The sequence below is a fragment of the Emydura macquarii genome, unplaced genomic scaffold (genome assembly GCF_026122565.2).
Source record: "Emydura macquarii macquarii isolate MOO-44397 ecotype Brisbane River unplaced genomic scaffold, CSIRO-AGI_Emac_v2 contig_1477, whole genome shotgun sequence".
Lineage (NCBI taxonomy): Eukaryota > Metazoa > Chordata > Testudines > Chelidae > Emydura > Emydura macquarii.
The window spans coordinates 5,299,607-5,324,938 of NW_027131614.1; the positions used below are offsets into that span (position 1 = coordinate 5,299,607).

Consider the following 25,332-nt stretch of genomic DNA (forward strand, 5'->3'; position numbering starts at 1 on the left):
ACTCTTTAAAAAATAATACCCTTAATATTCAGAGCCAAAAAGGTTTTAACTGCCTGTCCTATTGGATTGATTAGTTAGCGCTCATCTCCAGCTCCAGTGTAAACCAATGTATATACCAACTACACGCTAATTACTATTATTTATAATTTGTATTTTGGTAGTGTCTGCAGGCCCCAGTCAGGAACTGGAGCCCACTGGGGCTAATAATAATATCTAGCTGTAATATAGTGTTTTTCATCTATACATCTTAAAACACTTAAAGAAGGTAAGGATCATTATCTGCAATTTTATGAATGAGTAAATAGAGACACAGAGAGGAGTTCAGGGGCTAGTTCTAGGTCACCCAGCAGCCCAGTAGCAGAGCCAGGACTAGAACCCAGGTCTTCTGAATTCTAGTTTAGTGCCATACCTACTGGCTCATACTGTACAAATGTATATTGTAAAAGTGGATGGGAGGCAAAATTTCATGCCCTGGATTGTGAGCATCCACTCGTACAGTATACAGAACGTGCACGCACCCATGTTGTAGCTTCAAAACACACATTTGCAGCAGGGATGTAAAAGCTTAAATGTTCAAACATTTAAATGGTAATCAGCTTTTTAAATGTTTTAAACAGCTGATTACCATTTAAACTGGGGCGAGGGAGGAGGAGGAGGAGAGGGAAGTGGCAGCTTGGCTCCCCATGAGCGAGAGCAGCTGGGCAGCTTTTGCTCCGGGGAGAGCGGAGCCCAGCGCAGCTCTTCCCACAAGTACAGAGCGTGGGGGTTAAGGGGAGCTGCAGCTAGGCAGCTCTCGCTTGGTAGTGAGGAGCCAACCTCAGTACGGCTCCCCACCGCATTTAACCGATTAAACGTTCTATTTTTAAAACATTTAAATGGATTCTTAAACAAATTTTTACATCCCTGATTTGCATACAGAAGTGCCTTGTAGGCTGAGAAATGGTCTAATTGTACATACAAGTGCAGATACAAGTTAGCTTCTGTGATATGAAAACATGCCCTAAAATATAATTATTACTGACATTATTATAATTGACATATCAGACCAAATTCAACCTGGATGTCACTGCATTCAATCTATAAAGCTATGCCAGTGATGGCTTTGATATAGTAAGTTTAAAATAATTAATAGAAATCAATAGATATATAAAACTGCCATTCAGTCCTTCTTTTGATGTTACTTGTTCCTTCTGACATTTTGTACTTAAAAAAGGGCCTACTGCAAGGAGTTTGAGCATTTGCTGTGCGTGGCTGAGTGCCCTCAGCAGCCATTTAAAGGCAATGGCAATTGGGGATGCACAAGTTAAGCAGTTTTCAGGGCCAGGTCTCAAATCAGTATTCAGTAGACTGCTGCTTAGGGTCAACTTATAGATCTCGCTCATGGGACACTAATCAATCCATCCATCCAAAGCACACATGACCTATTGTATGCCCTCACATTAACCCAGACTGATTGCCCAATACCCTAGCACAAAGCTGCACCAAGAGATCTTGCTTTCTGCATCCTGAGATTAGCAAGTCTTTGCAGGTCTGTTTATAGATGGTGAAAAAATTCAGTTACATGTAGATGTTGACTTGAACACAATCAATGTTTTAATCAACAGTCTTATGGAAAAGATTATCAAAGGCACACAAAAGGATCTCATAAACAGTTTTTTGCACCACTGCTGTTAAAGCAATTATCTTGCATTGGGAGGAATCATTGGAATTATGGCAGTCCTTGGGTACATTCCATCATTATGGCATTCACGTCTGAATTTTTTATGTCCAAATGACATTTACAGTAGAATCACTTGTTAGTATATGGAATCCTGCAAATGATTCCCTACATTTAAAATGGCTATATGTTTTAACATTGCAGGCTAACGTCTATTCATTAGGCCCCCAATCCAGCAAAGCACCTAAACACATGCTTAACTTTAAGAAAATGAAGAGTCTCATTGACTACTCACATGCTTAAAATTATGCACTCCCTTAAGTGGTTTGCTGGATCAGGGCTACAAAATACCATTGTATATGTTTGTATGAATTAGCTATCCTAGCAATCATAGAATCATAGAAGATTAGGTTTGGAAGGCACCTCAGGAGGTTATCTATTCTAGTCCAACCCCCTGCTCAAAGCAGGACCAACCCCAACTAAACCATACCAGCCAGGGCTTCGTCAAGCCGCACCTTAAAAACCTCTAATCCTGCCTCTTGTTTTTTACCTTTGCCAGGTGGCTGATATTTGTATTTTCTAAAAGCATTTAAAACAATCAGAAAAAATCTTTGTCCTTCCAGCTTGTCATCTACAGAACATGACTCGAGAGAGATAATAGAGTGCTCTGGTCTCATTTCTATTAGTACCTAGCTAATAGGTACTAGTTTAGTTACTAATTAGTAATTTAGGTACTAATTAGTACCTAGCTAATAGCTTTTAGCTGCACTAAAAGCACGTGGAGGTTGTTTTCCTTTTTCATCCTGGGCAGTCACAATTTTAGGATCATTTACCAGGCTAAACAAGTACCATGCTCTGTTTTGTGTTGATTTAGTCACTCTTTGCGCTAGAAAGACCTTCAGCCAGAGTTGTAAATTGGCTTGAATGATTCTAGAGACCCCTGCAGCACCAACAGCCAAACATACAGAAAATATAGCACATTACAGGAAAGGTCTATTTATTTTAGGTACTTCTATGACCACCATTACTGTAGTATCTGAGTGCCTCACAACCTCTTTAATGTATTTACCCTCACAACAATCCGGTGAGATAGGGACGTGTTATAGTCCCTGTGATGGGTGTATCAACCCCGCGCTGGGCTGACCAACCACTGTGGGCCCAGGAGACCACACCCCCCTTGTCCCTGCTGCGCATGCGCCAGGTGGAGGAGACAGATAAAAGGAGGCTGCACAACTCAGTTTGGAGTGGCTAAGGAGGAGAAAGGATGTGTGCTACTGGCTACTGCAGAGGCACTGTCAACTTGCCAGGCTGTGGGGACCATGCACCTGGACTATGCTGTGGATGATCAGTGGATTGCAGAGATTGAGGGGATGTTGAGCTGCTGCTGCTGCTAGCCAAGGAGATGCCTGGGATGGACCATGTGGTAGGATGTGACCCAGGAAATATATTAAGAGCCAATGCTTGAACCCTTAATCAGGAGTTTACCAGCTCCATAGGGCCTTGGGTTGTAAGTTGGTGGAGGATAGTGGGCCTGGGTTCCCCCCCACAGTTGCCAGTAGGCATGGCTACAGGGGGCCCCAGATAAAGACTGTGTGTTTGTTCTATCCTGACCCAGAGGCTGCATACTGATTATTTGCTCTGCTCTGCCCAGAGGGTCAATGCCCCCAACTGCTATTGTCTGCCCCAGCCAGGAGGCTCAGGGGTCATAGACTGAGTATTTGCTCTGCCCTGCCCCAGGGACTATGAACTGCTTGGTTGTTCTGCCCTGTCAGGGGTCCTGAGTCCCCTGATCATGATTGTTTGACTCAACAGGGAAACCCAACGACGGTGTGATGGGGTGTATGAACCCTGCACTGGGCAAATGGGGTTGGTCCCCCGTGACAATCCCATGTTACAGATAGTGAACTGAGGCACGGAGATACTAAGGCTATGCCTACACTACATGAGCTAAGGACGTGATTCCCCCTGTACATGTACTTGCGTTAGCTCTCATTGGGCTAGTGTAAGTATAAAAGAGCAGTTGCCACAGTAGCATGGCTAGAGGCAACGAAAGCACAGCTTAGCCGGACCGAATACACACTGGTGGGTAAATATTCGGCACAGCGCGGCCATGCCTTCAGTGCCACCATCTGTGCTATTGAAGCTGCTCTGCTATTTATGCTTGCGCCAGCTTGATGAGAGCTACTGTGAGTACGTGTATGCGAGCAGGGGAATCACGCCCCTACCTCATAGTATAGGTGTAACGTAAGTAACTTGCTCAAGTCACACAGGATATTTGTGACTGAGCACAGAATTGTACCTGGGTCTCCTAAATCGTAGGTTAGCTGCCTCCCCATTGAACCACCCTCTGTGGAAAAGGAGTATATTTTATTCAAAAAGCATTTTTTTCAGACCATATTTTTGAAGACACAATGTTTACATCTGTGTAAGGAGCAATAACTCACTTTATTTGTCAGATAAAATGCCATATAGTGAACCTTTTCCCCCCCCCTCTCTCCATTTAATTCAATTCAGGTAGCTTTGCAACATGTATTTCCCAAAACCCTGTTTTGTTTTTTAAACTCCTCTACCAGTCCACACCGGATACAGAATTTATGGACCACCTTCCTTTAATTTAGTGAATGGGAAAGAAAAGGTTCAATAACAGTGGTGATTCAGTTTGGTGGAAAACCCTACAAAGTGCTTTAAGTGATAGATGATACAGAAGATTACAATTTATAAGAACTGCAGTAAAGCTAATGAGCCTATTTTAGTGATGGGGCAGGAGCGAACTCAAAAAGTTGGTGAGGTTATTTTAAATTTTTTTAAACATTTGTTCTGAATTTTGAAATTGAAGGGAAGAGAGATGGGTATGATTTAAAATCCACAGGATCTTTTTTTCATTGACTTCACAATGGGCTTCAGATCAGGCCCAGAGAAGTGGGTAACTAAGCTTTTCTGTGCCTAATATCTCACCAGTTTTATATTTCACAGAATAGATAAGAACATAAATTGATGTAATATGTCCCAATGCAAAATACCCTTTGGAAAAGAGGTGGGGAGGGAAGTACTAAAAAAAGTGGTTTTTTAGTATCTTAATAAAATTTTCTTTCAGCTTTTACATTAATTTTTCATAAGCTATCGTAATTGAGAGGGACCATTATGTTTAGCCTTTTCTTTAACCACAGCTAAGAAATCTGTGTCTGGGTAACATTTGGGTGGTGACAGCTAATTTCGTATGATCTTTCTCCCCGTTGGATGCTTTTATTATTTGCATTCAAGTCTGTGAATGAATCCTCCCTTCCTACAACCACATTCTAAATTCAGATCACAGAAGATTGACACTGCAAGCAACATCCACTCATTCATATGATGCATCCATGTATGAATGCCAGTTGTCTTCCTCCATTCTTCATAATGGCTGTGATTAGCTATCAACATTTGATTAAGATTTTCAGCTATATCATTTAATCTTTTAAAATCATGTGTTAACTGAAATATATAAACACGAAAGTGATGGCTCTTATTGCTGATTCTTTTAAAACTTGTAAAGAAAATCATGATTATAACAAGGCGTATTTTCCAGGGTCAGTTTTACAACTGGATTTCCTAATTGTATGGATCCTCAATCAGTCACATATTGTGCACATAACTGTGTTAACTACTTCTGTAGTAAATGAAGGAAAGTAAATGATGTTAATCTTGAGATTACAATATCCTTTGATAAGGAAATGACTGAGAAAAGGATGATATTCACTAATGAGGGCAATAAAACCTTCTCAGAATCATAGTTTTAATTACAGTATATAAAGCACTTTAATTCTACCTCTAGAGAATTAAAGAAGGGAGGTCTGCTGTCACGCACTGGCTAAAAGCAGAGGGGAGCTCCGTCTTGCCAACTCTTGTAGTTTGACTGGGAGTCTTGTGATAGTGTATGTCTTAATGCCCTGAGTCCTGGAATCATGTGACTATATCAGAATCTCAGTTTTAATTTTTTTAAAAGTAAGTTTCTTGTCTTCAAAGTTGTAGTAAAAAGGTGGAAAACACGGCCTCTGTGCAACCTGAAGGCTCAAAAGCACAAGGCAAATAAAATTTATTTGTAAATGTAGTATTTTAAAAAATCATTTTAAGACAATTTCATGATTTTGGGGAGCTTGACTCATAATTTTGAGCGCTTGGAGTTGGCAATACTGGAAGCTCCCCCACCTCTCCCTGACTCAGGTAAGTAACTTCCTAGACACTTCCTAGTCCTCCAGGACTGGTGCAGTGAGAACTTCCCATTCTGTTTCAGTTTGCTTTAACCACTGCCTGAGTTTGAGTTACTTGTGTACTCAACTCCCTCTGTCTCCCACTCAGGCATGCCAGGCCATTGACATGAAACGGACTGTCCTTGCATTTCAAGGTTGTAGCTGAACTGGACCATCAGCAAAATTATCTTGGATCAGGGATCCTACCTATGGAATTTTCTCAGAGAAGAATTGGTTGATGTACTGGGGTGGGGATGGTAGAGCCATTCCTCCCCTCTGTTGCTGACCTCAGGCTGCTTCTATTTAGGTTGTTATATCTCTAACTATTCTGGCCTCTCCTTTTCCACTAGCTCTTCCTCTCTGGATTATTCCCTTTTGTCTAGTTTTGTTTAGAAAATGTCTAGTATCTATAGGCTGAGTTACAATTTAATTTTTAATATTTTAGAGCTTTCTGGACTTGCCGCCTAGAAATAGGTGGTTCAGAGATCAGTCAATTAGTAAAAAGGGAGAAAAAAAGCAGTGTTGCCAACTCTTGTGATTTGCTTGGGAGTTTCATGATATGTTTTGTTTTTTTTCCTTTAATCCTCAACTCTGGAGTCATGGGAATACATGAGACTTTCACTCAGTTTTCATTTAAAAAAAGAAAATGTCTAGCCCTTATGGTTGTGGAGAAAACCTTGTAAGCGTGAACCCAAGTGTACCCTCAAGGCTCAGAAATGGGACAATAAATAAAATAAACAATAAAAAATCTATTGGCCACTGTCGGAAGACAGGATACTGGGCTAGATGGACCATTGGTCTGACCCAGTATGGCCATTCTTATGTTCTTAAAATGATCCCCAAATGTAGTTTTTTTTTTTTTTTTTTTAAATCTCAGTTTTAAGCTACTTTCATGATTTCTGGGGGCCTGCCTCTCGGTTTTTGAGTGTTGTAGTTGGCAATGCTGAAAATGGGTTAAAATGAATAGGATAGTCAGTTTTGCTGTTAAAAGATGTTTGCTAATGAAGCAATATTGAAGGACTGGAAAATCACTTGGATAATGGTACAATGGAAAATAAATGTTAAAATAGCCATTTTTGGTGTACTTTACTAAGACACTAGAAGGGCTCATAGGCCTTGAACCAAGGCCTCTGGGTTTCCAGGCTGTGGCTATTACCTACTACCACAGTCAAATCCCCAAAGAAGGGGTCTAGTGAAGCTCTAGCTAACAAAGGGTCTTGCTCATGAAGCTCCTGATTAGTGGAGACAACCAGCCCCCTCCATCAATTGGCTGGGACACATTACTTAAGTCAGATAGAGGCTCAGGAAATTGTCTGTGCAACTAGGTGAATCACTGGCTACTGTGCACCCTGCCTACTTGTCTGACTACTGAGCCCTGCCTTTCTGCCTGTTTCTAACCTTCTGTTACCAGTTTCTGATTTCCTGCCTGGGTTCAGGTCTCTGATTCTACCCCTGATGCTAATTCTAGCTCTTACCTTTTTGCTTGGCACCTGACTCTGTCTCTGGTTCCTGATTCTAACTCTTAGGCATGACTGCCCTGGTCCCTACAGACATGTATCTAATAGACTTCAATTTCTTTGGATCATTGGGTTAGGCTCATCAAAGGGATAAATATGAAGATTAAAAAACCCTAGGCTTTTCAAAGGCGCCTAAGGGAGTTAGTTGCCTAAATCCCACGGAAAGTCAATGGGAATGGGGTGCCTAACTCCCATAGGCTCCTTAAAAAAATGCTGGACTTTGTGATTAAATAGCATCAGTTTATCAGCTTTTGTAATGTCCTGAATATAATAGTGTCCTCTGTTTTCTCAAAGTGGGCTGTTACATGCATAGGTGCTGACTTTCTATTAACACAGAACTCTTGAACTCTGCATCGTTGCGCAGAGGAGGCTGTAAAGTCCCCTGCATTGCAGATCACAGTGTGGGCCTCCAGGGGCTTGTTACTTCTGTTCTATGCAGGCGGTGACGGTGGGATTTGAGAAGAGGGGAGGAACGGCTCCACCACTCCCACCCCTGCACACCAGCCAGTGCCATGAACTGACGTGGAGAAATAAATAATTGGCTGCCGGTATAAACCAGCAACAGATTACTGCCTGTGTGGAGAAAGCAGAGAAACCAGGGAACGAAACTGAGATAAAGTCACAATTCCTTCCATGCTCACTACTTCTTAGTCACAACATAGCCCACAGGAAGTTCCTTATTAACCAGTTGGGCTATTTGTTAACATTTGAAAACGGACTAATAAGGAAAATACATGGTATTATTCATTGACATTTGGCAAATGAAAATGTATCTACTCATTATCCCTTTGCTGAATCTGGTCCGTAAATAATAACGTATAAGGGACCTCAACGGAGTTCTTTCTTCACACCCTAGTTAGTTAATCAGTGTCCTATGGTATTGCACGTCTCAAAGGGCCAATGACTAGCATGCTACGGCTGTGCTATTTCTTAATGGTCACAAAGCACAACTCATAACACAGTCCACTTCCTTCCCCATATCTCTGCTCTCCAGCTTGTTGTCAGATCGTCAGCCTTCCAGGATGAATTCTAGTTATTGAACCTGAATCCAATTTTGTTTTCTGCTTTGGAAAAGACTGCTCGGGAAAAAGGTAAGAGATAAGATTAGATGAAGCATGAAATGCATGAGACATAAGGTTTATATCACTCTGGTCTACTATAACAATATTTATATTGATCTCTCAGGGATTTCATTGACAAAAACACTTTGTTACATTCTGAAGGTTAACTTTGTTTATAATGACTTTGATATGCCCGGCCCTTTTGCTTTGTAATAGAAATACTGTCAGTCTGAGGGCTGTGTTATTTCTTTGAATGTCAAACTCAGAGTAATCTTTTAGCTGGTAATTCTTTATGTAATCCACAACTATGTGCTGCATCCTTATTGTCAAATGAAGGGATTATATGATCATAATTGTAACTGATTTCTGATGGATTAAACTATAGCAGAACCACATAGAAAGGTTATATATCTACCCATTGTATTTGGCTCACATTTTGTGTTTTCTCATTCTTTTAGGACAATATTATAGGCAACTCACAATACCATTTATAAACGGTATATTTGCTTAGTAGTAGTCTTTTTATAACATCTGAAAGTGTGCTTGGTGCTGCAAAGAGAGCACAAGAGATTGGCTTCTGTCCCCCAAATCTCACTATGTAAATGATGGACTCGACAGATAAATGAGACCATAACATCCACTAAGAATGAAGAGGGAGGAAGAAGGATATGGGTGTGATGGTATCCAGTGTTGTGTGGCATCTCACCACCACCTTCCTCTCAGCGTGAAGCAGTCTTGTCTGTGCCTGCTGTGGATAAGCTTCCTGAAACCACTAGCCTCTGGCAACAGAAGCACCATCTTCCTGGCTCCTGCAGGCCTTGTTCTGTCTGTACAGGTAGCAACAGGCACACACCACCCCTGAATATTTTGAGCTGGCCCGGTCATGTTCAGGCCCTTACCCACTGAATAACCAGGCCTGCTCTTCTTAAGGAACCAGTACACGCCAACTTGTAAGATTCAGCTCAGGACTAACACTTTGCTTAACAGCACGTAGGTACACTTATATACCACAGCACTTAGATACACTTCTAGTAGAAAAAAAGAATGTTTATTCTCAAAGAATAGAGATTCAAATGATGAGTAAGAATATTGGAAATGTTACACACAAAACTAAATCATAACATGCTTTCTAGAGCTTAAACTTTCAGAGAGAGGAGCATAAACTTGGTTGGAATCTATGGGCTTTTGATCTGGTGACAAGTATTAACACATGCCTGAAGTAATAGTTACAAGACTACAGATAGTACAATATTAAAGCAAAACAAAACCAAATCTATGTGATATCCCTACTCAGTTTTTACTCAGACTAAACTCACTGTTGCTTCAGGATTTGGCTCATTGACTTTTATACTGGGCTCTTTGTAAGTGCTGTGTGTGGGGGGGAAATCAGTCATAATGAGAATGAATTAATGTTCATTCAGCTTTGTTTGAATTGGGTATTAGACACCAAAATGCTAAGATACAATGATCAGGGTTTAGAAACAACCAGTACTCATCATACACCATACAAGCGCCTCTCTGAAATCTTCAGAATCAAAGCTTTAATTTTTAAAAAAAGCAGTAAGATTCTAGTTGTTATAGTTGAAAAGAGAACCTCAAAAATATGTACCAAGTATAACTAAGGACTAGTCTTTGCAGAGAACCTCATGTGAAATAAGCTAGGGTGCAGATTTAAAGTGTAATGCCTATCCTGCACCAGTTCTCCATGTGGACACTTATTCTGCACTTAATCCAAAATGCACTAAACTAAACCATGCTACACACTTAGTGTTCACATGAGGAGCTAGAGTAGAATAATCTCACAATAATTAAACAATTAATAATTACATATATAAATATTATAAATTCAAACAAGCCTGTGGATGGGGGGAACTGGTAGATGTGGTATATCTTGACTTTAGTAGGGCTTTTGGTACTGTCTCATGTGACCTTCTCATAAACAAACTAGAAAAATATAACCTAGATGAAGCTACTATAAATTTGGTGCATAACTAGTTGGAAAACTGTTCCCCGGGAGTCATTATTAGTGGTTCAGTCAATCTGGAAGGGCATGTTGAGTGGGGCCTGCAGGGATCAGTTCTAGAGCCGGTTCTGTTCAATATCTTCCTCAGTGATTTAGATAATGGCATAGAGAGTACACTTATAAAGTTTGTGGATTATACCGAGATAGGAGGGGTTGCAAGTGCTTTAGAGAATAGGATTAAAATTCAAAATGATGTCGCCAAACTGGAGGAATGGTCTGAAGTAAATAGGATGAAATTCAATAAGGACAAATGCAAAGTACTCAACTTAGGAAGGAGCAATCAGTTGCAAACATACGAAATGGGAAATGACTGCCTAGGAAGGAGTTCTGGGGAAAGGCATCTGCAGGTCACAAGCTAAATATGAGTCAGCAGTGTAAAGCTGTTGCAAAAAAAGCAAACACCATTCTGGAATGTATTAGCAGGAGTGTTGTAACCAAGGCACAAGAAGTAATTCTTCCACTCCACTCCGTGTTGATTAGGCCTCAACTAGAGTATTGTATCCAGTTCTGGGTGCCACATTTCAGGAAAGATGTGGACAAATTGGAGAAAGTCCAGAAAAGAGCAACAAAAATGATTAAAGGTCCAGAAAACATGACCTATGAGGGAAGATTGTTTGTTTGTTTTTTCCAAACAAAAAAAAAAACCCAACCCAGGTTTGTTTAGTCTGGAGAAGAGAAGATTGAGGGGGGACATAAGTTTTCAAGTACATAATAGGTTGTTCCAAGGAGGAGAGAGAGAAATTGTTCTTGTTAATCTCTGAGGATAGGACAAGAAGCAATGAACTTAAATTGCAGCAAGGGTGGTTTAGGTTGGACATTAGGAAAACTTCCTAACTGTCAGGGTAGTTAATCATGTGACTAAATTACCTATGGAGGTTGTGGAACCACCATCATTGAAAATTTTTAAGAGTAGGTTGGACAGACACCTGTCAGTAATGATTTAGATAATGCTTTGTCCTGCCTTGAGTGCGGGGTACTGGACTAGAAGACCTCTCGAGGTCCTTTCTAGGCCTCAGGTTCTATGATTGAATAATTATCAATAATAAAAATTAACAATTCCACAATTAGCAGTTCCAGGTTATTTCCCTGTGTAGATAAGCACTGATGCAGAGAAGTGTGTATGAATCTGCAGAGAGCTTGGAACAATAGCTCTGAAGTGTGACTTGCTCCTTTCATTAGTTTAGCTGCCCAGCAATGTAATTTAAATGTCAACAGTTAACTATTTATTTCCTCGTGCAAGAAATCAAAGCAGCATGGTTTACTATGAGTGATCGCTGATTTGGATGCCACAAGTGGATGGCATTTCGGAAATGCTACTAATTCCCCCCTCCGCCCCCCCAATCAAGGAGGCGGCAAGCTAAAGAGCTTGGGAGGTCATAGGCTTACTGAAGCCCCAGTGAGGGGGAGCAAAGCCTACTGGAATTCAGCACACACTACAGTGCTATATTTTACACATCTGAAACCTATAGTGAGCTGCATCTAGTTTTTGTGATTCATATAGCAGAGCTTATTTTGTGCGTGGAGCTTGGAAGAATGCCAACACCTTTCCCCCTCTCCAGTCTGACCCTTGGCTGTGACTGAATACACAGCACAACTCAGGAGGGGGTGTTGTGCACACAAAGGTGACTTTAAGCCACTTTTGCACTCCCAGGCTATCTGTGTACCGGTCTGGTTTCGCCATCACAAATTAGATTAACCTAAAGACTGCTCTAAATTATGCTCGCTGTCAGTGGCCCGAAAGTTCTGTATGGTAGAGATCAGTGGCATGCAGGAAAGCACTGGCTATGCCCCCTTTCAGCCCCGACAATGTCCCCTTTTCTGGCTGATGGGAGAGATGGCGTAGGAGCCACATTATGGACAACTCAGCTGGCTTTACAGTTGCTGTGCACTGGTGGCATAGTGCAAAGTAGCTCAGTGCAGGGGAGAATCTCTCCTTATTTTCTGAAAGAATTTCTGTAGAACATAGGAGAAGCCCTTTAATTGTATAAGTTTTGTTGACTCACAGACAGCAATCCTCAGCTTCTTTAGAAGAAACCAGAGCACTATCAACAGTGCAATTCACAAGCAGGCTCACAGAATCAGAGCAAGGCAATAAGTTGAATTTTCAATGTGCTCCATCACATGCTGGTGTATACATGGGCAAGGTAACTGATGACCTGCCAAAATGGGAAGATCAGAAACTCACGTTGGAATGACAGAGGTTGAGGATATTGATGCCCTATCAAGGGAAATATTAGCTGAAATGGTCAAAAGAAGAATAATCTTCTGATTCACATCACAGCATCTCAGAAAATAATATCTGTTATTGTGAGATTGTGGATGGGGCACACTGCAGGAATGAAAATCAGTAGAGGTGGGACCAAGATATAGCCATTCTGCAAGATGTGTTGAGAGCAGGCTTGATCACTCTCCCATGCTTTTGAGTATAATATTGTACTATCTGTAGTCATGTAACTATTTGAAAAAAACAAAACAACTATTTGGCCAACTCCTGACATCCCTACTCAGTTTTTATGCAGCTCTTACTCAGACTAAACTCACTCTCACTTCAGGATTTGTCTCACTGATTTTTATATCTGACTCTCTGAGTTGTGTGTGTGGAAAAATCAGGCATCATTATGAATTCATTTTCAACCATCTTTGTTTGACATAGGAATTAGATACCAGTATTCCAATATCCAATGATCAGGGCTTGAAAAAAACCAGTAGACACCATATGTCATATCTCTCTGAAACCACTACTTTTGTTCTTCAGAATCTCAGCTTTCATTTAAAAAAAAAAAAGTACGCTTCTAACTGTTAGTTGAAAAGTAAACCTCAGAAATATGAACCAGATGTAACTAAGGACTTGTCTACACCAGGAAGCTATTGTGACATAAGGAAAGGGAAGGGTTTTGGATTGGATACCTTGGATCAAGCCCTTCCAAAGAACTCTGTATGAATTGGCAGATTCATTTGTAAAATTCACGGCCTGATTATTGTGGGACAAAATGATAACAACCTTTGACTTTACCATAGAAGAAACCAGAAGGGAGAAGAATAAGAAAAAGTAATCCAGTAAAATTGCTCATTGTGTTTAGAAAATATATGAAACATTAAAATTCTGATGGTCTTCTTGGGACAATAATTCTAATAAGACTAGGGAATTGCACAGCATAGGTCTATCCATTAATGAAAACGTAAAGGGTACAAATTTAATCAATTCTCATGGCAATTAAAGTTTTGATCTAACATTTGTTTGCAATCTTGGGGCTCCTTTTGGATGCTATGCTGAGATCAACAAAGTTATGTAGGCTTGAGCAGAAGTAATTGTGATGTTTTCTGTCTTCAAAGAGTGCTTTTTTTTTTTTTTTTAAAAAAAAAATTCATTTTAAATGGAATCAAGCATTAATGTCAATGTTCTTTGTACTACCATCCTGGGTTAAGTTATAATCAATGAGTATCATGGTATGCTTCCCCTAAACACTAGAAATTATTACAGTTAATGTTAAGGAACAGATGTTAGCCCTCAGCCTCCACTTGTGCATGTACAAAATGGTATCTGCACATAATTATGCCCGTTAAATGCAAGCCCCGTTTCTCCCCTCAATTGAGTTGCTTTACAGTATGCCACCGTGCACAGAAAGTTCTAAAGTCAAATAGCATATGAACCCACAACACCCATTTGGAGCCCTGTCCAAACAGATGTTAGACTATTTAAAGGGTACATACATGGGTTTTTTGCACCTGCAATATGTAGGCACAAATATGGGCATGTGTTATTTTGAACGTATAGAAACACAGGGTGGCTAGAGACTTGATTGAATATTTAGGGGTACAATTAGTGATCACTTCAGTGGGTATTCTCACCAAATGAATTACTTTATATGCTGGCAATGGTATGATTTGTATTGAAGGTGTATAGTAGGATTCACATTAGTCCCATTCATTTTATTTTCTAATGTCACAAGGTTAATGGTCTGGAAGTCGTGAACTTACCATTTAACGTTATTTTCGTTTACATAATTCTGCTTGGTGAAGCTATGAAAAATCAAATTGTAGGTTATGGTGACCTGTGACATGAGTTAATGGGGTTATTTTGCTGAGCTAATGCAACCACATTGTTAAAATGATATTTTAATGGTGTTTTCATTTCCCGGAGGGAAAAAATTTTATAGTGATTCGCAGCGCATTTGAGAACAGAAATGCATATGCTGCCCAGGCTTTGGATCAAAGCAGTTATAAAAAGCCATTGGGACTTGAGATGTCACTAACTGCGAGCCCCTAGATCTGTGCATGGAAAGGGGACACTCCAGATACAAATCTCCCTCATGTCTGGAAGAGGGACTCTACTGTCTCAACAACACTGTCCACCGTCCCCTCCCCCCCTGAAGCCTAGAGAGACCTCACTGTTGTACAGAGCCATGCTGGGGAGACATGGAGATGACAGAACAGGAGTGGGCAGGGTGGGGTTGGGGGAGGTGCATCTCCTCACTCTCCAGCTCTGCAGAAACTCGGCAATTAAGATAATACAAATCACAACCTGTATTATCTCGCTGCTTAGCCCTTTCAGGGATCCTGTGGGCCATCCTGGCCAGGGGGAGCCTCTGGTAATTCAACTCCAGCAGAACTGAGGAGACTCTAATGGGTGCCAAAAGTGATGTGCAGGCACTGAGGTTTCCTGTGATCCCTAGTATCCATTCAGATCCTAGGGAATCTGCCAGATGTTTGGAGTAGGCTCCAAGGCTTTTTCTTGGAAGGGAGCAAACCCTGCTCCCCTTGCTGGCAGAACTATTGATAGTTATCTCTGCAAGAGGCTCCTCATGGAGCTTTCCTCCCCCAAATTCCTCTCCATGCAGGCTTTTTCCACAGGAAAATCTGATCTGAGCCATTTCAATGGACCATGTAAAGAAAGAGTGAGAGAGGTCTTTTAAAATGGGGAGTGAATTCGAAGAGTCAGTGTTCCTATGGTGGTTGTATTTCCTTTCCAACTAACTGTCATCCCAACATTCCCCTTTAATAGTTGCCTGTCCCTGGTGCCTGTAGGAAAGTGAATGTTACTAATCCTGTGCCGTAGACAACTGAGTGGAGTATTAATTCTTAGCACTCACCTCACTTCACAGGAGGCCACCACCTCTGTCTTTGATTGTCTCTGATGGACTAACATGACGCAAGGTGTAAAACCAGAAGTAGTGTTTTAGTTCCCATCAGTGGTTCACAGCCTTTTTTTGGTTCACAGCCCAGAAAACAGCCAAAAATTATCGCCCTGTGATCCACCACACCATTCACTCCCGTATGCAGCAAAGGATTAAGGAATTTGGGTCATGGGATGATTTTTTCCCAGCTATTTAGTGAATAATAGATCAAAAAGGGACTGGGGAGCGTGTGCTGCTGGGGTGAGGTAGGCGGGTGCTCTTGGGCCTTTTGCCCACTTGTAAAACACTCTGTTCTGATGGTTGGTGCTGAATACTGTGCATGGGGGAGGGGAACTGCTACAGTATCTCTCAGACCAGCTGCTGATTTTATTTAAGAAAGCCAGATGCTTCTCTTCTTTATGCTTTAGAAAATTAAAATGGAGCCCAGAATTCTGTGAAAGCCCTAAAAGGTCTACTCAGTGCAGTTCTAATGCAATGACACTCATCACTAGATTGCTTTAGCTGCCTGAGAATTTTCGATAAATGGGGCTTTTATTATATTATGGCACTCTGAGAAGAAACAGAGCCCTGTTTAGGCTGTTGCTGTGGCAGTCTTTGCATCATTGTGCCACGTGACTTTGTTTTAATATTGTTTTGAAAAACTGCAAGCACTTGACTTGGAAACATATATCAACATGGACTTGCTCCTGCAGTTAATTACACTATTGCTCAGACAAAACCCTCATGGAAGCTAATGGGAGTTTCACATAAATAAGGATTGCAGGATCAGATCTTAATAGACTGGTTGGATTTTTGAATAGATGGATCTGCAATTCTCCCAGAATGTTGCTGTTTTTAACGTGTATCCTTCACATTGTTTGTTCAAATGGTTTTTGTGTATTCCAGTTTTCAGCTGCGCACGCACACAAGGGGTTAGCATCTGCTACCTTTGTGACAGGTATTCATGCTGGAACAGTGTGCATGCAAAGTTGTGGGTACATAAATAAGGGCTGGTTGAAGTCCCAGCAAAAATCATGCTCAATAGCTTATACAAATCTCACACAGCAGCTAAATTATTGGTCTCCCAAGAGCATAAGATATGTCAACTACAGCATACACCAAAATTGCAGCATTTGGTGAACTAGTTCCCCACATGTGGTGTACCCTAAATGTGACTTGGTAAATAAAAGTCAAATCAACCTATAATTAGCTCATGCTTTGAAAGCTTGTTGAAACTATCAGTAACCTAATGTAATATGTACAGACAGCTTACTAAGAATTTGCTTAAAGCCAAACAGTTCACTGCAACATTTCCAGTGCTAAAATGTATTTACTAATGTGGCTTTGAAGATAATCAGCATGCAAACGGAATCTTAATCTCTCCACAGCATGTAACGTAGCTTTAAAGTAATTTTAAGGTTCAGATGTGAAAGTAAATGAATTCTTAAATTGCCACAGCACACTTACCTCATCCCTGTTGTACCTAGGCACTGTACTATGTGTAACCCTGTGTCAAAGATCTTGAATTCTGGTCTAAGGTGCCTATATAGGGGTGGGATCCTCAGGACCTCCACAACCGCACAGGCACTCTGATCCTGAGATTTCTATCCGGCCCCAGCAGTGGCTGTATAGTATCTATGAAACCACCCAAGCCTCTCTGCTCCTGTGGGGCAAAGTCAATGGATCTGCTTCTCCGTTGTCTTGCCTCTTGTGTAGTCATTTACATCTGTGCAAACAAAGTGAGGTCAACAGGAGTAATATGGTGCCACTGGTGAACTCAGTGGAGAATTCTGATGTGCTAGCATTTTGCAATCACTTTGCTCCAGTGTTAATTACAATGGAAAGTACAAGGCAGTAAAGAGCCAGGCCCATAGACTCTACCTCTGGCAGCTGGAGCTCTGAAGGATGACGATGAAGGGAAAGCAGTACCTCCTCAATGTCTCAGCAATAAGGAAAGAAGGTGTGGAATCCTCCCCGGTGGAACCCATGGCTGGAAAGATCATGAAATGTGCTGCACATTTCAGAGAGAACCCTCCCTTCTGATAACTCTGGAATGGGGATATTAGCCAGTGAGTGACAACAGTCAGTCAGGTCTAGGATCTTTTACTCCATGGTAATCCAGGTGCCAGGGAGGGAAGTGAGATCCCCCGCAAACCACAGTCACTCTCATTGCATTATGTGCATTTCTTCCTCTGAACCATCCAGCAGTGGTCACTGTTAGAGACAGGGTACCAGGCTATCAGAGCCGGATCATTGGTCTGTCCCAGTAAGATCATCTTCTTCTTCTTTCTTATATTACAAGTAGCACCTAGAGTCTCTATCTGGGATCTAAGCCCCATTGTGCATGCTATTGTACAGACATGTAGTATGAGAGAGTGCCTGTGCCAAATGTTTACATTCTAAATAGAAAGGACAGACAAAGGGTGGGAGGGGAAACAGAGGATGCAGAGAGGTGAAGCGATTTGCCCAGGTCACAAAGCACATGAGTGGCAAAACTGGCTACAGGATCCCAGGTTTCCTGACTCCCAGATCAATGACCACACTAACTCTTTTATAACACACAGTAATGTTATGCATTCTGGTTGGCAAAATACCCTTCAACATGCTGCTACTACAAATTAAATTAAACAGAAGTATAATTGTTATTGCCTATCTAATGGATCCATTTTTGATGAAAGCAATATCCTTCCCTGTGGGATAAAGCATTGTTCTGAGGCCTGGAGGATTGTATGCAATGTCTTAGCAGAATAGGACAAAGTTAAGGCGTTGGACATTGTCTTAGACTTAACTCAGAATTTCTTTGCTTTTCTAGACTTATATCTCAACTTCAGAATCAAATATTTTGGAAGGGTAGCAGTATGGTAATTTTCTTTTTGATAATGTACCTTTACATTGTCTTCCATTTGGGATCACACTGATATCTTAATGTGGTCTGGACAGCCTTTCTCTGATGATGCATCATGTGATCTTGCATGGACCACTGACCAACTGATGTCATTTTTATTTCATGTTGATAGAGCAATGCCTTGACTAGACAGTGGTGATGTAATCCTGACATACTGGTTGTCTTGCCATCATAATCTGGATTTCAAAGACACACTGTTTGATTTCATCTTGGCATAATAGCATTTTTTTTACTTGAATGGATATAGATTTTTACAGTCTCACCAAAATTTGCATTGATATTACAATCAAATCACTGTAATCACTCTACTGCCTTTCTGAAGAGGGCGTGAAATTAGTAGTATTACCAAAATGTTCTGAAATATGACCAGCTTTGTGTACATCTAGTACAATGAGCGCCTGGTCCATGACTAGAACTCCTAAGTGCTACTGCAATACAAATAAACAATACTACTAAATAATAAAATACTGCTCTTGCTCAATTGCTAGTCTCAAACTTCAGGGTCACATCCTTCACTGGTGTAAACTGGCATAGTTCAATCAAATTGTCAGAACTCCATTGATGAAGCCATGCCAATTTATAACAGCTGAAGAGTTGGGTCAGAAACCAGATCCAAATAGTTGTTTTCAGTTGATCTGTAACTGGAATACAGTTGTGGAAAATGAGTTTCTTATAACTAGAATAAATGTTGCATGTTGAATAGTTGTTGTAAACAAATTTCTGATGAATACCCATCATCTCCCACTCCTAAGTACATATTTTAAAATTTTAGATAGCTTTTTAGTACTTTTAAAATTCTGCTTTGAAGCCACCATTGCAAGAGTTCAACTGTATTGTAACACCAGGCACTGAAAATGAGCTCCTAAATTAAATTACATGGTGTATTTCTCTGTTTGTTTTAGATAAATTTAGCCTGGAATGCAATCAGCTAAATAGAAATTTCTATTAATATGTAGAATTAATGACATAAATTGCAATACAGGCAGGCTCTTCATTTTTATTTTCGCATAATTAGAGATGTTCAGTGCTTGCTGAACGATTACATTTAGGGCCAAACCTATTGCTATTACGGTCACATCATAATTACCTTGAGAATCCATTTGAGAGATAATATATTGCTGTAAGAGCTGTGAAAGCAATGCCTCAGGTTAACCTAGATATGTCAACTAAAGAAACTCCTATTATAGAGTGTCTTAAAAAAGCCCAGTTACCATGCAGGATCTAGTTATTTTCAGAAAATGATTTCTGTAATGTGACATAATTTTGATTAATATAATTTTCTGCATTCTGCGTGAAATATATTTAATCCAAAAGCCAAATATGTGTAACTATTTCCTCCTTCATACTCCACAGTTACTATTGCATTCTGCCACCATTACTGACTAAATATCAGAATGCGATAGATAACACAGGCTGAGATTTTAAAAATCCCATTTTGTATGGAAACTTGGATTCAGTAGGATATTTTAAACAAAAGACTTCCCATCAGTTTGAAAAAAAAGTTAGTTTGGATGCTTGTATACATTTCCAACTGTCATATATAAGCATGTATTTAAGTGATAAAAGATGTGCATTTATAGTGTGTTAATTAATAATTGTATTTTAAATGTGTATGCCAGAACAAAACAATAAATGACACATCATAGCAGTCTGTGGCTGCTAGCGAAGGCCCCAGTTGAGTTTTTACTTAGACCTGGTCTACCCACAGTTTTTGTACTGATAGCACCTGGCATTGGCCATTGTCGGAAGACAGGATACTGGGCTAGATGGACCTTTGGTCTGATACAGTTTGACTGTTCTTATGTTATGTTCTTATGTTGGTTAGGGATGTGATTTTTATTATTATTGCTAGCCCTAGTGTGGATGCAGTTATATTGGTATAAAAGGGCTTTATTACAAGTATAGTTTATTCTTCTTCCTGTACAGAAATAGCTATACCCGTGTAAATACTTTTTTACTGATGTTTCTGCCTCCTCACTGCGTGCGTGTGCGTGTGCGTGTGCGGCGGGGCAGGGGGGGGTTAAAGCAGTACAACTTTTGGGGGTAGAAAAATTGAGGCCCTTAATCAGGAAAGCATCTTAACTTAGGAGAACACTTAAGCACGTTCTTGTATTTAACTATAGGGGAAATTTCTTTTGGTGCAAAAGTCTTGCTGTTTTGAATAATTTTGAAAGCACTGCACAAAGTATGCAAAGATGTACATGTAGTCAAGTCCCACCACACATGTAGCAAGCAGATTCTGTTCTCAGGGAAACACAGGTCCTTGTAGGTAAAACATGAGAGTAACCGGGGGGAGGAGGGCAGGAATCTTCAATTTTGTTTCATTTGTCAGATTGAAAACTGGGCATCCAGCTGGAACATCAATGTTAGCTGTGTTCACAGTAAGGATGCATATTCCGAGCATTTAAGAACATGGGATCATTTCGAACGACATGAAAACCACCAGAGACCCTACTCAGACTTTGTTCTCAAACACTACACATCAGAATGCTATTAAAACAAAAAGTGAAATCTTGTTCCCATTGAGATCAAGGGTAAAACTCCTATTGACTTAAATAAGTCCAGGATTTCACTCAACATATCCAGCAGTACCAGACTATAGAGAATGTGCTGCTAGAAATAGATTAAACACTGAAAATACTTACGAGAGACTTTATGTGATGAATTCAGAGTGTGGCTATGTAAACCCATACCTGTTAATGCTGAAAGGTGAGAATCTAAAGATCAGAATGAAAACTCTTAGTGGGGCAACAGTGCGTTGCTTCAAAAAATTCTATACAAACAAAGTCAGTGTAAATGTAGACTGGAATCCAGCGATGTGGTTCTGAAAGCCTGCGCAGCACAACCGTTAGGAATACAGGGTAAAATGCCAGTAAAAGTGATGTCATCAAAGATGTCAGGATTTAACACTTTCCATATCTCAAGAGATAAAGGTCCCTTCTGCTGTGCTGAAAATGGATGAAGCTAATGTTAGGCTGCTCAAGAATTGTCATGGACCTTTAGAGGGATTAGGTGCTAAACATGGCTCTCTGCTCAAATGAGGAATCAATTTGATTCAAAGAAATGAGACAACTCAAAAGTTCACAAAAAAGACATAGCTGGAAAACTAAATAAATACCTTAGCACTGAGAGATGCTGTGAATCAGCAACTCCAGGAGCTGGAAGATGAAGTGATAATTTTCCAGGTTTCTCATAATCATTATGTCAGATCTGTTGTGTGTTTCCCTAATACGGATAGTAGGCTATGAATTTGTGAGGATTGTAAAGTGAGAATCAATCCTTTCTGAATTGTATGTGAATACCCCATTTCTGGAAATCAGTGTTGATTATCAGTATGTTCCCCTTCCATTGAACAGTGCTGAGGGGAGTGGTTTGCAATAAATTGCTACCAAAACAGACAGAAACCCCATTATACATGGGAAGAGTGGAAAGTGGCATGGTCTTACTTATCAGTATACAGTGTTATGGGTGCAATACAGAAAATCTATACTTCACAGAAATTGGGGCATAATCAGGGAAACTACAGGCATTGTTTTTGCCATCTCCAGAAATTCTGTGTTGTATTGGAATTCCCAGTGCCAGGTTGCAAAGCAAGTGAATGGCAAAACCAGCAATAGATCCCAAAGTCCCAGCTCTGTGTTTTGATCACTAAACATGCAACTTCTCTATTAATTGTAAGGAGTCTTTGGAACATAGGAAGGCAGACATGCTTTCAAGATCGCCAAGGGATATGCAAACACCCGAGTGTCAGTGCTAGTGAAACAAGCTATACTGCTTGAAGAGTGGAGAGGGGGAGGAGATAGTCTTTACTACCCTTGTAAATATTTTCTTCTGTCATTGTAACAGTCTTTGTAAATATTAGCCCAGTAACATAACTTCATGGAAGCAAAGTGGAAGTGTGTGAACACCTTAGTGGATCAGATGCCTTCAGGTCAGGCAGAAAATTCTGCATTGTTTGCAGCATCTAAAATGATAATATCTGTTTGGGAAGAGTCACAAATAAAACACACAAATAAAATTGTTCTGCAGTTGGTGTAGCTCAATGGATCCTGTTATTGAACAAAACCATGAGATCGTACTGGAGGTGGAGCATGCAGATTTTAGAGCAAATGTGTGAACCAGAGATTAGTATATTTGGAAACATCTACATGGCCCAAACAAAAATCTGGATGATTTTATTTGTGTGTTGAACTTGCTTTTCTTTGTTCAGTAAAGCTGGCAATTTCAGAATACTGGGAGTAACAGTAGTCACTGGAGTGAGTAAGTGCTTACCCCAGCCATGTGGTTGGTCTAACCTTCAGTAACCTTGACCCATGTCAGAGGACTGGACCAGAAAATAAAGACAAGTCTCCTACTCCCACTCTTGTGTATCACACCTGTATTACACGGTTTGAGAAGGAAACTAGATCTGGAGCAAATGGACCCACTGGAATCCTTCAGTATCAAAAGAAATCTGGCAGAGAAATGGTAGTGGTTGTTTCAAAGATTTTCCTGGAATTGAGCGATATTGAAGAAAAGAGTTAAATCCTTTGTGCGTGTTACACTGGGGAGGATTGCAGTGTCTGTACAGTGTAGTACTGCAGTTCAGCTAAAATATATGAGGCGATATCAAGAGTGTCAGGGAAGCAGCTTGTGCTCCCATCAGGATGTGGGCCACAAAGAACAAGTCCACCTACCTGACGTGGTCCATTTCCTGTAGTATTCTTATCTTCACAAATTCATCCTCATTCTTATTAAAGTAGGTCTGAAATTTTCTAACTGCTGAAGATTGCCAGTTAAATATAATTTAATTCATCAAGTGAACGAAATCCTGAAGTCAATTGCAAAACTCCTATTTACTTTGATGGGTCCAGGATTTCACCTAATATTTTATCAATGGACTGGAAAGCACAGTAGGAGGCAATGTTAATAATGTGATATTTGGGACCTGTTTCTAATTTTAATGTCATTCTATGGCTTTCGCTTTATATAGGATTTAAAACCAAATGCTATATTTTATTACTAATAATTAATGCATTTATAAAGAACTGGAGAATGCACTAGCTGAATCATAAATCAAGTAAAGTATTTTGATTGCTACTGGTAAGAAACAAATCTAATAGTATATTGCTAGAATGTATCACAGATCTGTCCAGTAATAAGAAGCAGGATTAGAAACATTACTGAATTCTTTAATCAGAAAATTATGAAAAGTTTGAGGGAGAAAAATATTTATTTCCCCCTATGACAAGCTTTTATTTGGATCCTGATTAGCTGGTGGAGCAAACAAATGTATTTAATTGACAAACAAAAGTGACTTGGTGAGATACCTTCAGTTGTAACATTACTGTAATAAAACTAGAATAAAGGCAACTGGCTGGAAGAAGCCTCCTGCATTACAACTAGCTTTGATCAGATTTGCATAATAGAACTGCAATGATTGTCTGATCATAAATTGTTCCAGCTCATGCATTTATGCATTTATTTTAGATTAAGAATAGGCACTATATTTTAAAAGTATAATAAACAAGGCTTTCATGATATCTCTCTGCCTTCCTTCAGACTATATATCATATCTATAGATTGTTTCCTGATCTTAAATACTGCATTGAGAAATGGATTTCTGATTATTTAAAATTATTGATCAGTCCTAAGGCTCTGATCTTGCAAACACTTATATACATGAGTACTTCTGTCAATTTCACTGTGATTACCCATGTATGTAAAGGTACCCACAGGAAAATGACTCTGCATGGATGGTCTCTGCACCCAGATCCTTGGGCTCCATTGACTAGAATGGGGCTCCACACTGGCACAGGTGTCTGTCTGTGTGGAGTTACTGAGCTAGGGATCCACAAGGGGATGTAGACATTGGAAGACTGAGCATCAGCATGCCTACATTTTAGGCACCTAGGAAATCACAGGAACACTGTGATCCACAAAGCGGAGGAGGAGGTGGTGGTAATGGTTTCCACTGTGTAGCTTTCAGCCCAGTTTTTAGAGCACACACCTAGGTCATGGGACACTCAGGTTCAAATTCCCCCTTCTGCCAAGGAGGGAGAAAGGATTTGAATGGAGGTCTCCCGCCTCTCAGGCGAGTGCTTTAACCATTGCGATATGGGATATTCTGAAGTGGGGCTCCCTCAGTCTCTCCTTGTGAAGCTGTTCTACTGTGGATAAATAAGTGATTGGAGCAGGGGGACTGGACCCTGGGTCTCTCACTTGTTAAGTAGGTGCCCTAATCACTGGACTACAGGGTCATTCCCTCGCTCTCTTTCTCTGGCCCAATGATTATATAAATATCCAATGATTAACATGGCCAATCATTTAAGTCAATTTACATCATCTGAAGATCTGGCCAAAGTATTTTTTATTTCTTAAAACATTTCAGATATTTAAGTGTATCCAGTACAAATTAATAGTACTAAAACCATTTACATTTTTCAAAGACTAACACAGGGTTTTTGTCCCACCACCACAACAGAAAATAAAGAACCTTGCAGGTTACCCAGCATTTTTCATCTATAAGACTTTATCCATTTGGGCTGTAATTTTCCATGCCAGGTGTTTGGCTCAGGCTGAACTTTCTGGGGAAGTTTCAGCAAAAAAATAGTCCAGCTATTTCAGAGAATAAGACCAGGGAAATATATGATGGTTTGCCCATTTTAAAATTCTTACAATCGTTAGGCTGAGAAGCTATAGCACCTCCAGGCTTTGGAACCAGGGCTAGACAGTAGGCAGGGGGTGGCTGTTGTGTTGGGGATGTGCCTTTTGTGTCTCCTGTGAAAATCCACCCAAATTTGGCCAAGTTATAAACCTCTGAAAAATATCATCTCACTCTTCACACATG

General features: G+C 40.3%; 1 protein-coding gene across 1 annotated transcript in view; it reads right to left on the minus strand.

Annotated features, from left to right (window-relative positions):
* The window catches only part of STMN2 (stathmin 2), a 60,765-nt gene that overhangs the window by 24,304 nt on the left and 11,129 nt on the right, over positions 1-25,332 (minus strand). The gene's annotated exons all lie outside the window — the stretch shown is intronic.